Genomic DNA, 11,906 nt, shown 5'->3' on the forward strand with positions numbered 1-11,906 from the left:
ATATTGCAAGTGTGTAAGGTATTAACTTGTAGGCATTTGTGGAAAGATTGCAAGCTTTTGGATTAGAAATGTCTGCCTTTGTGTTGGAGCTCTGCTGCTTGCCAATTACTGACTTCTGGCAAGTTGCTTAATGGCTCTGAGACTCAGTTTCCCCATTTGTAAAATGGCAATAACAATACCTACTTTGAAGGGCTGTCATAATGCTGACATGATGCCATATGTGTGTGTGTGTATACATATGTGTGTGCCTATATGCATACACACACATATATATATATAAAGTCTGCCAAATGCTGTTGTAACCTGTGAGCTTGTTAAAGGCTAATTCCCTTCCTTGCTAATTCTTGCATGCTGCGGGCACCAGGCTTTGGGAGTGAGCTGAACAACAAGTATACATCAAGGAGAGGTAAGCAGGAGAGTGAGGGCCTGAGGAAGATCAGGGCAGAAGACTTCCTGTCCCTTCCCTGCTCTGCTGGCAGGAAATATTCAGGATTAGTAATAACCAGACTCGGGGTGAAATTACTGCTCTGTCTTGGTATTCAAGTAGAAAGGAGTTGGCTATAGAAAATGTTAATTGGAGTTTATGTGGTGTTTTACAATTAACCAGTCCTGTTCATGATTTCTTCTGCTCTGGTCTCCTGCTAATGCTGAAGGACTGTTATTTTGTCATTTTACATCAAGGACACTGAGGCTCAGAGACGTGCAACAGTAAAGTGGTTAAGGCTGAGGGCTGCGCATTCACACTGACTGGGTTTTCCCACTCACCTAGCTTAATTTCATTACTTTGTATCAGTTAGATTTTGCTACATTTAAAACAACAACAACAACAGGAGGGTAATGGCTCCAAGCAATAACCGTTTTGCTGAGCTGGGAGTTCCCTGGGCTGTTGGGACCATTCTGAGGTGGGCCAGCTTGGCGGCTCTCTGCTGGGCTCTCTCCCACACCGTGGTGGCTGCAGACCAGTCAGCAGCGGGGTGACTTCAGATGGTCTCACTCACCTGTTTGGTTGTTGGCAGCTGGGTTGGTCTCAGGGGATCCCAGCAGGGCCAGCTCATCTCACCTCCACATGGTCTCTCAGCCTGCCATACAGAGGGCGGTCCAGTCTTCCCACGGATCCTCAGAGTGCCAAAGAGTGGTACCAGGGGCAGGACCCCAAGTCACTGCTCATGGCACGTTTGTCAGTGTCCCGTTGGCTAAGACAAGTCTCATGACCAGGGGCACCATCAATGTCGGAGGGACCTGAACCCCCAGGGATGCAGACTCGGGGTGCTGTGAGCCCGTGGGGCCCCACAGCAGCATTCTGCCTCACTGTCTCAGCCTCTTTCCCGGACCCAGCAAAGGGGCTTAATCAAAAAGCCCCCTGTGGTGGTATGCAAAAATTAACTGATGGGCGTGAAGCACTCGGTACATTCCAGGCCTATCGTGCCTTTGCCCATCACTGGGAGTGGTGATGGGATCATTGCCATTCTTGGTGCTATTCTTTTATTCACAGCTAATAAGGTACAGATCCTGGGTGTGGCCCGCGATGCCTGGTTTCAAGGGCCCTGCCTGCTCAGGACAAAGGCTTGGTGAGATGTGGAATGAATGGCCTTTCCCAACAGGCCGCAGAGGGTCTCCCTCTCTGGCAGATTTACATTTTATCCATTAGCCTCTATCCAGTCGTTTTGCCTCTCCAGGTCTTCTGGGGGAAGTGACACTGCACATAACTAGTTTCTCTCTGAGTTTCCTTAATGAAAAATAGGCTGGACTTGAAGAGAGAGGCCATATTCAAGTCAGATGTCTGTTAGACCTCTTTTCAGATGAGTTTTACAAAAAGAAACAGAAAAAAAGAGTAAGAACAAGGAGGGGATAAAAAAAACCAGACTCCTCTGACTTCTGGAGTGCAGCCTGTTGGAGGTGGAGGTTTCATGTCATTTATTCTCATCAAACCCTCTCAAAGCAAAGATGGGGATTTGCAGGTATTTAAAGGAAGGCATTTGGTCAGAAAGAAGGGAAAATTGCTGGCTAGGAGATGAATTGGCTGTCCTGCTTATAATAAATAATTTAAAGCCAAGTGATAAGCCTGGAGGATTTTCAGAAGGCTGTGCTGCTCCAGCCAGGTTTGTGGGCAGTATTTGGAACCATAGTAGAAATCCAGGACACCTTCCCCAAGTGTCCTTTCTCTAAAAAGCTTGGCGAAAGAAGAAACATTTTTATACTGAAACAAACTTGATGCAGCTTGGTGTTAGAGGCAAAATCCATGCAGATGGTAAAGTCAAAGTAGAAGGGTACAGAGGTGTTTTGTGTTTGTGGAAGATTGCACTGGACAGGTTCCTGCCAAGCTGTCCCATACAGCCCACACTTCCAGGTGTGCAAGTCCATGTCCGCAGCATCAGGAGCTCTCTGATGGACAAGCTCGGCTACCACAGTAGGTGGTCTCTGGTGGACATATTGGGGCAGCTTTTAGAGAAGCGTATGACGTGGAAAGAACATGAAATCAGGGTCAAGGATGTGACTTTAAGTTCTGGTTCTACTCCAGTGACTTGCCAGGTAACCATGGGCCCATCATTTTACATCTCTGGGCCAGTAACGTCACCTAGAAAGTAAGGAGGATCGGACTCTGGGAGTTGAGGTTGCGACCAGCTCTAAAAATCTGCTTTGGCTCCTTTTTGTACTCACTGTAGAGCGACTATCTTGAGCGTTCTCTTGAAGCTTCTGGAGTGCACATGCCACGCATAGCTGTATTGTTTACTCATTAAACAACATCACAGGGATGCCTGGGTGGCTCAGTCGGTTAAGCGGCTGCCTTCAGCCCAGATCATGATCCCAGGGTCCTGGGATCGAGCCCCACATTGGACTCCTTGCTCAGCAGGGAGCCTGCTTCTCCCTCTCTCTTCCTCTTCTTGGGCTCTCTCTCTCAAACAAATAAAATCTTTAAAAAAAAAAAATCACAGAATAGGAGATTGTGAATTAAGAGTATAGGGCAGAAACACTGGCCCCCCTGTGCGGTCAGCTCATGTGTACCATGCCCCGAGGACCTACCAATTATGTCCCAGCAAGACTGTCGGCTGCTCTTATAAGCAAATTATTTGTTATTTATCATTATTCTGCCTACTGCCCCAAAGATGTCCACATCCTCATCCCTGGAACCAGCACATGTGAGCAGATACAGCAAGGGGACTTTGTAGATGTGATTACAATAAGGACTGTGAGATGGGGTGCTTACCCTGGGTAATCCAGGGGGGTCCCGTAAGATCACAGGGGTCCTGATAAGTGAAAGGGGAAGGAGGATTCAGAGCCAGAGAAAGGAGATGGGGGAGTGAGAGCAGACACTGTAGTGATGCAGCTGCCTGGAGGGGCCACGAGCCAAGGTGTGCGGGCACCTCCCGAAGCTGGGAAAGGCCAGGAAGCCGACTGTCCCCTAGAGCCTCCAGAAGGATCACAGCCCTGCCATCACCTTGATTGTAGCCCAAGTCCCCTTTTAGACTTGGGACCCCCAGAACTGTGTGAAAACACATTTGTGGTGTTTACACCCCTAGGTTTGTGGCAATTTGTTACAACAACTGTAGGAAACTAGTGAAAACACTAATAATATTATTCATTTATTATTATGATTTGAGTCAAATTTTAACTCGACAAAGAGCATGTGAGGTGTTCAGAAGGATGGATTCTGGCCCCAGCCCTGCTGCTTACCAGCTGGGTGACCTCAGACAGGCTTCTTTACCCCTCGGGGCTTCCGTTTCCTCACAAGTTCCATACAGATAACAGCAGAGCTACCTGACAACGTTCAGGTACTGTTTAGGGGGGGTGTGCCTGTGTGTCTCTGAATGTGTGTCTGTGTGTGTGTCTGAGTCTGTGTGTGTGTGTATATCTGTGTGAAGAGGAAAAAGGACAGAGAGAAAAAATTAAAATACATAATTAAAATAGCATACAAATCAGGAAGGTAGTAAGTGAAGTTGGTGTGTATTAATTCTTTGCATTGTCCGGGAAATACTAAAAGTACTAATTTATATTAGCTTTCACTAAGACACAGATTCATGAAATGATCTCTAGAGCAATTATTAAAAGAAGAGGAAATAACATAGAACAATCAAATGACTTAAAAATTTGTAATCCAGAAGAAGGCAAGAAAGGAGAGAAAATAGAATATATTCCAACTAAACTGAGTTCAAATAAAGAATTAAAAAAAAAACAATATAGAAGAGTGCCACATAGAACAGCAAATGGTAGGATGATGTATTTAAACACAAGTATATCAATAAATATAGACTCAATACTCCAATTACAAGGTAAGAATGGTTACATTGGATAAAACAAATACCTATGCATAAGCTGTTTGTAGCTTAGATATAAAGATATAGGAAGATTGAAAATAAAATAATAGGAAAAATCCATGCTTATAAATCCAGTACAGCAACACTGATAACAGACGAAGTTGATCTTAAAACAAGAAGGATGACTAAACATGAGAGAGATCCCATGATGCTGAAGCTTTTGGTTCATCGGGAATATAACAATTTTAAAGTTGATGTGCACTTCACATAAAGCATCAAAATGTATAAACTGAAAATGAGTATACACTAAAAATTAGCCAAACTAAGATGAGAAATACAGTCTCAGTAACTGATAGAACAAGTGGACAAAAACATCAGTAGTAGAAGATTTGAGCGACACAGTGAACAAATATGAGCTAATTAACGTATATGGAACATTGAACCTTGGGACTCTAAAACACGCATTCCTTTTCAGCATTCATGGGCTGTTTATAAAAAAATGACCATATGATGAGCCATAAAGCAAGTCTCAACACATTTCAAAGGATTAAAATTAGACTGTGTTCCATGACCACAACAGAATTAAATTAGAAGGTAATTACAAAAATATAAGTAGAAAATCCTCGTATGTTTGGAAATTAAGATGTTAAGTGGCGTACATGCTAAGTAATGAATATGTATTTCCGAGTAACTGGAGGGACATAAAGAAATCACAAAGGAAATTTTTAAATAGTTTGGATTAGATGATAATGAAAATACTACATTAAGATATACCAAAATTTGTGGAATACAGGTAAAGCCATATTTCGGGTAAAATTTATAACCTCAAATGCAAATATCTAAAACAGGAAAGGCCAAAAGTCAATAAGCTAAGATTCCATCTCAAGAAGTTGGAAGGGGATTTTCATTGGAGAGCATCAGCAAGGCCAAAGTAAGTTCTATAAGAGATTAATGACATTGATAAACCTCTTGTGAGACTGTTCACAAAGAGAGAAGGAATTAATAACTAATATTAGGAATTAAATGGATAGACCCTGAAGCATTAGAGAGATAAGAATATATCATGATGTGATATATTTGGAAACTTAAATGAAATGTACAAATGCCTAGAAAGAAAAAACTTAACCAATAGTGATGTAAGAAAAAATAGAGTATCTGAATAGTCCTATTCTATTAAATAAGTTGAACATATAATTAAAAACTTTCCAACAAAAGAGATTCAAGTTTTCTTTAAGGGAGAACAATGCCAACTCTGTGTAACATTTCCAGGGGGAATACTTCCGAACTCATTTTATGATATGAGTGTATCTTTGATATCATATCCCAATAAGAACTTTACAGGAAAAAAATTGCATGCCAACGTCATTAAGGAACATAGATATAAAAAAATCCCAAATAAAGAATTAGCAAACAATTTCAAAAATAAACATAACAGTATTTCAACAATAAAACATAAAAAGATAATATGTCGAGACCTAGCTGAGTCATTCCAGCGATGGAATACTGGATTAACATTTGAGAATCAGTCAAGGTAATTCCCCTTATTTACAGAATACATTTTGGACAAAATCATATGATTATTTTGATATATGCAGAAAAGTCATTTGATAATCTTCAGTATCTATTTATGGTAAGAAAACTGTAAAAACATGTCTAGCCAACTTGGAATAGAAGGAAATTTTCTTACACTAATAAAGGCTACCTACCAAAACCTACAGCAGTCATCATATTCAGTATGTTAATAGGTTTTTCTCTGAGCTCAGGAACGAGACAAGATACATGCTATCACCACCCTGAGTCAACATAGTACTAGCGGTCCTAGCTAACGCAGTGAGGCAAACAAAAAAAATTTTAATGTAAGATATAAAGATTGGAAAAGATGAACTAAAACTGCCATCTGTCACAGATGTCATGAATGTATAAACCATTTAAAAGAATCTATAAATAAACTTCAGAATGTGTGAGTGGAGTTGGCTGCCAGGGTCTCTGGATAAAAGGTCATCATACTTGTATACTTGTAATAGTAAATGCAAAGTTATCTTTCTATATAAGGTCAATACACTAGAAGCAATTGTATTTGTAGAAAATGAAATTTATAGGCTCTACCATTTAAAATGTTATAAAAACCATTAAATACCTAAGAATAAGTCTAATGGGAAATGTGCAATGTCTCATCTCCTTATTATCTACATAAAATCTATAAAATATTGTGGAGAAAAATTAGACACATAAATGGGGGGTATTCCGTGTTCATAAATTGGAAGACTCCACATTATAAAGGTGTTCCCTCTGTATTGATCTGTAGATGCAGTACAAACCCAAGCAAATCCAAGCAGGTTTTGTAAAATGGAAATTGCAGCCTGCTTCTAAAATGTATAGAGAAATGCAGAGTGCTGAGAATTCATGAGATAATCTTCCAGAAGAAAAATGGGAGCACTTAATCTCCTGGATATCAACACTTAGAGAGTTACAGGGGTTCAGACAGTACAGATTGGGGCAAAGACAGAAAAATAAATCAGTGGAAGAGAAATGAGACTTCTGAAGTTGACCCATACATATATGGACGCTTACCTATGGCGAAGGGGTGGCTGGAGATCTGAAGGGAAGGGATGTCTTTTCAACAAATGATGGTCAGATCAGTTGGAACCCCCTGGGGTTGGGAACTGCAGATCCTGGCAGGCTGGTCCTCGGCTGTGATTGTGCTCTATGGGAATGGGCTCCGGTGGTAGCCTGATGGGGGCTGCAGACTCCAAGAACAGTGCAGATGTGCATGCACATCTGTGTTTTTGTGCTTGGAAAATTGTATGTGAAATTTGCTTAAAACAGAATGCTTTTATGTGTTGCATCTTTCCGGAAACATGGATTCTTGGGGTAACAAGGAAGGAAAGTACTCATCTTGGCAACCATAAGAGAACCTTTTTGCTTATGTGTATGGCCATGAAATTTCTACAGTGATAGCTTAAGTTACAATTGCTACAGCTTAGCTGTTCATGTAAAGCAGAGGCTTACGGTTCAAGAGTTGGTATGTGTATTTTTCTGCTGCCGCTCCTCCTTGGGGAATTGTCTTAGGGATAAAGTACAGACTGCACTCTCCAAGGTGGCAAATGCTACATCTATATCGACACTCTGACATTTTCATTCCATTAAAAATGAAACTTGAACACTGCTTTACCTCATATACACAATCAATCCCACGTGGATTGTAGCTCTAAAGATAAGAGGTAAAACAGTAAATATTCCAAAAGATAACATGCAATATAATCTTTCCACCATTTTAGGATAGGGGAAGATTTCTTAAACAGGAGAGAAAAGCACTAGTTTAAAGTAAAAGAATTGAAAAATTGGAGGACGTTAAAATTAAAGACCTCATACAAAAAAAATCAGCTAATGAAAGGACGAACCAGAGAGCAGAACATTAGCAGTGAATGAAATTGACAAAGGGCTCATATACAGAACACATTAAGAACTCCTACAAATCAATAATAAAAAGACAGAAAACCTCTTACAAAAATGGCTAAGAGATGGAACGGGCGTCTTCAGAAAAATGGCCAAAAGATACATAAAATCATATTAGTATTCCTCAAAACGTTAAAAATAGAACTCCCCTATGATCCAGTAATGACAATCCCGGGTGTTTACCTCCAAAATACAAAAACACTAGTTCAAAGGGATACATGTGCCCCTACGTTTATAGCAGCATTATTTACAAGAGCCAAATTACAGAAGCAGCCCGAGTGCCCCTCGAAGGATGAATGGATAATGAAATGTATTTCATACATCTCTCATAAAGGTGTAAATTGGTGTGATAATTTAGGAAAATTGGCTTTATTAAAACTGAACAAATGTATCTTATGGTTGCAATGTATATATAAACTTGCATGAGTGTGCCCTGGAAGACTTGTGTAAGAATGTTTATGGGGCACTATTAGTGTTAATCCTAAACCGGAAAGCACCGGAGTGTCCATCAATAGGAAGGTGGATCAAGTGTGATATATCACATGTTGGAATACCACACAGCAATAAAAACAAACAAATTATAGTTACATGCTACAACATGAATGCATTTCACATCCATGAAAAGCACAACGAGATGAGAGACAAAAGCAACACACCCCTATGATTCCACACACGGAGCTTTGGTGATAAGCAGTCAGGCTGGTGGTGATCTTTGGGGAGATGGGGAGGATGATGATTCTGAGGAAGCGCAGGGTGGGGGGCTTCTGGGGTACTGGAGTATAGGTCGATTCTTGACCTGGGTGAGGTTGCACAGATGTGTGCATTTTGTGATGATTCCCCAGACTGCACTGTGCAATTTAAAGATATGTGTCATATTTTCATTTTCAAAAGTTAAGACTGTCATATTCAGTAAAATGCTTTGGACTGGACTCAAGTTTTTCTGCACTCCGGTGGGAAAATGCACATTTCCAGTTGTCCGTAAAGGGTCTCCTTCAGCCTCTCTGATTCCCCTGGAGAATATTTTCCGAGGTCCCTTCTGCTTTTCAAGAGCTTAGAGCTGCTGCTCCAGTTGGACTCTGGGAGGAATCGGGCAGCTAAGCTCGCCCCGTGTGAGGGAGTGTGCCCCTGCCCGCCCCTCGCGCACCATCAGGCCCCGTGCCCCGAGGAGGGGAAGGCCTCGGAAGCTGTAGCAGGCTCGGTACATTGGAACTGTTGGTGTTTTAGCTAAGAGCCGGGGGCATGCTGCCCTCTGCTCGCCTCTCGGAGTCGCTGCCCACCGGGGCCTGCTCCCGTGGACCACAGTTGCATCCGAGGACCAGCCTGGCAGGGGTGTGCAAGTCCCAGCCACTGGTGCCCCACCGCTCGGCCTTTCCGCAGCCTCGATTAAATAAATAACAGTAGAGTGACAATGGCATGGGGGCCCATTCAGTGCATGTCGATCAAGCACCTGTCCTGGGGCTGGCACTGAGCCTTCATGAAGCTTCGCTGTGGCTTCTGGTGGGGAAAGCGGCGGTAAAGCAAGTAAACCAGACTAGGTACTTTCAGGGAACGCTAAGTGCTGGGAGGAGCTAGGACCGGATGCAGAGACAGAGGGCGCTGGGAAGGGGCTGACTGCAGCAGGTGGTCAGGGAAGGCCTCAGTGAGGAGGTGCGCTGCTCTCCTGGGGCCACAAACTGGGGCGCCTCGAACAACAGAAGTGATGCTGTCAGAGTTCTGAGGCCAGAAGTCCAAAACCGGAGGGAGAATCTGCTCCGTGCTCTGCCCTCCTGGCATCTGGCAGCTGCCAGCCACCCCTGGCCTTCCCTGGCTTGTGGCAACACCACTCCAGTCTCTGACCCCAACTTCACATGGCCTCCTTCTCTGTGTCTGCACATGGCCTCTTAGGAGGACGCCAGTCACTGGACTTAGGGCCCACGCTCATCCAGGATGAGCTCACCCTAACTTGATTACCTCTGCAGACAACTTCCAAATGAGGTCACGTCCGAGGGGGTGGTGAGACAGGAAGCCTGTCGGGGGCCAGCTTAGGGGGCTCTGACAATCCAGGTTCCAGATAAAAATAGCAACGAAGGCCAATATCCCACAGTCAGTATGCACCCGGAGCGTCCAGTAAACCCCAAGGCTGGGGCCCCTGGGGAGGAAGGGTGGCAGGGGACGGGGGTCATAGGTCGAGAGAAGCCACTCAGTGGTGTGGGAACCCTGGTGCAGCACCACAGGCCTTGGATGACCTACCCCCTGGTTTGCCTGGGACTTGGGGCGCTCCTGGTGCACAGGACTTGCAGTGCTAAAACCAGGACAGTCCCCAGCAAACTGGAGGGTGGCGGCTTTCGTGTAGACCCCCTCCTCATTCACCGGCGGTTTAGCCACAGCATCTCATGTTGCCATGTCATTTCGCGACAGGCCGGTAAGAACAGTCACCATTTATTGACAGCCTGCTGTATGCCGGGCCCTCTGCTAAGCACTTCACACACATTCCGTGTGTGCTCGGCTCCCGTATGAAGGAGGTATTATTACCGTCCCATCTGTGGCCACAGGCCCTTCATCGTGACCATGCCACCTCTTTCCCACAGCCCTATCATTTCTCATTCGTTTTTTGAGGGACGATTAGCCCCAGTGGGCCCGAGGAGCATCAGGGAAAGGAAGCTGTTATTAAGTGCCTGTCAAGTGGCTACACGTGCGGCCAGACCCTTACATGTAATAACGTCCTTCCCACTGCACCAGAAATAGACAGCAATTACTACCCTCATTTTTATAGGTGAGGAAGCTGAGACTAGGAGAAGCTAATTGACTTGATCAAGGTCACCTGGTGAGGAAGCCGGGCTCTGGGACTTGAATCCTCGTACGTCTGTCCCTCGGTTGGGGGGACCACCCTCAGTGAGGAGGTGCGCCAACCACCCTCGGTTGCACTGGCCCCTCAGCAGCAAGGTGCCACGCTGGTCCGTGGTCAGCCAGTTTTTCCACGAGCCCAGCTGCTCTCAGTGTGTGTGTTTACGGTAGAAACGCGAATCCTCTGGCTTATGGTTGTGACTTTGCCGCTAATCCCCGTTTCTTTGTACCTTAAGCGTCTTTGCCTTTCTGGTGAGCCAGGAAAAGTTATTCTGGGCTGAGACGCAGTGAATGAGATCCTCAGCTTATTAACTGGGCCACGTATTCCTTCTACTAATTTTTTTTGAAGGAAGCCTCCCTGACGGTTAACAACTGGGGTGCATATCAGCTTCGCTGGAAGCACATTGATTGGTACCCAAAGTGTTTCGGGAACCATGCTAGAGGCATCAGGAGGCTAGGGCAGGAAAGAAATGTTTGATGCCTTCACAGTCTGGTGGAAAATTAGACAGTAAGAACTAATGCCGTCAGAACTGCTTTGCAGGGCCCTGCACGATGAGGGAAGCATGGGGCCGGTCCGGTCTCAGGCCCCCAGCAGTCCTATGAAGTGAGGCTCAGTTCTCATCCCCATCTGTGGAGAGGGAAACCAAGGCTGAGAGACCCTAACTCCCCACCCAAAGCCTCATAGGGAGGCCGTGTGGCTCCAGGGTGTGCCGTCTGTGCTCCCAACGTGCCATGAGTCCGCCTGGGGCAAGTGCATTTGTAGATGTTGGTAGGCCTGTGAAGGGCTTTGAGAATGGCCGTGCCCAGCTGCAGGTGGAAAACTTTCTTGAAACCGACAAGCGCTCTATAAAATGCTGTAAAATGGGTAACACAGCATCTGCCTGACCTGAGTGCCATGATTTACATCAAGAGGCACTGATGTAAAGCTAGTGGGAAGAGCTCGAGTTCTAGAATCATAGACCTGATCTACTGGGCAAAATAATCCCTTTGGGCGTCTCTGGACGTCACTTGGTGATTTGGGAAAGTCACTCCATCTGTGCCTCAGCTTCCTCATGTTTAGAATAAGGATAATAAGAGTACATTTACTTCAATGAGTTATTACAAAAATATATAATATACATAAAGAGGTAAGAAGGATCCCTGCTACTTGGTAAGCACTAGATAAGTTGTCTGCTAACACCACCATTACCATGCACTGACACCTCCTCCACCAACACCTTCACCTCCCTCACCATCACCACCACTATCACCTCCATTACCACCATCACCACCACATCCTCCTCCACTACCATCACCCCCACCATTACCACCAGCATTACCACCATCACCACCATCATCACCACCATCACCATCACCACCATCATCACCACCATC

General features: G+C 44.6%; 1 protein-coding gene across 2 annotated transcripts in view; it reads left to right on the forward strand.

Annotated features, from left to right (window-relative positions):
* SLC2A9 (solute carrier family 2 member 9) overlaps positions 1 to 11,906 on the forward strand; it is a 189,664-nt gene that overhangs the window by 51,547 nt on the left and 126,211 nt on the right. The gene's annotated exons all lie outside the window — the stretch shown is intronic.

Source organism: Neomonachus schauinslandi, chromosome 2 (assembly GCF_002201575.2).
Source record: "Neomonachus schauinslandi chromosome 2, ASM220157v2, whole genome shotgun sequence".
NCBI lineage: Eukaryota > Metazoa > Chordata > Mammalia > Carnivora > Phocidae > Neomonachus > Neomonachus schauinslandi.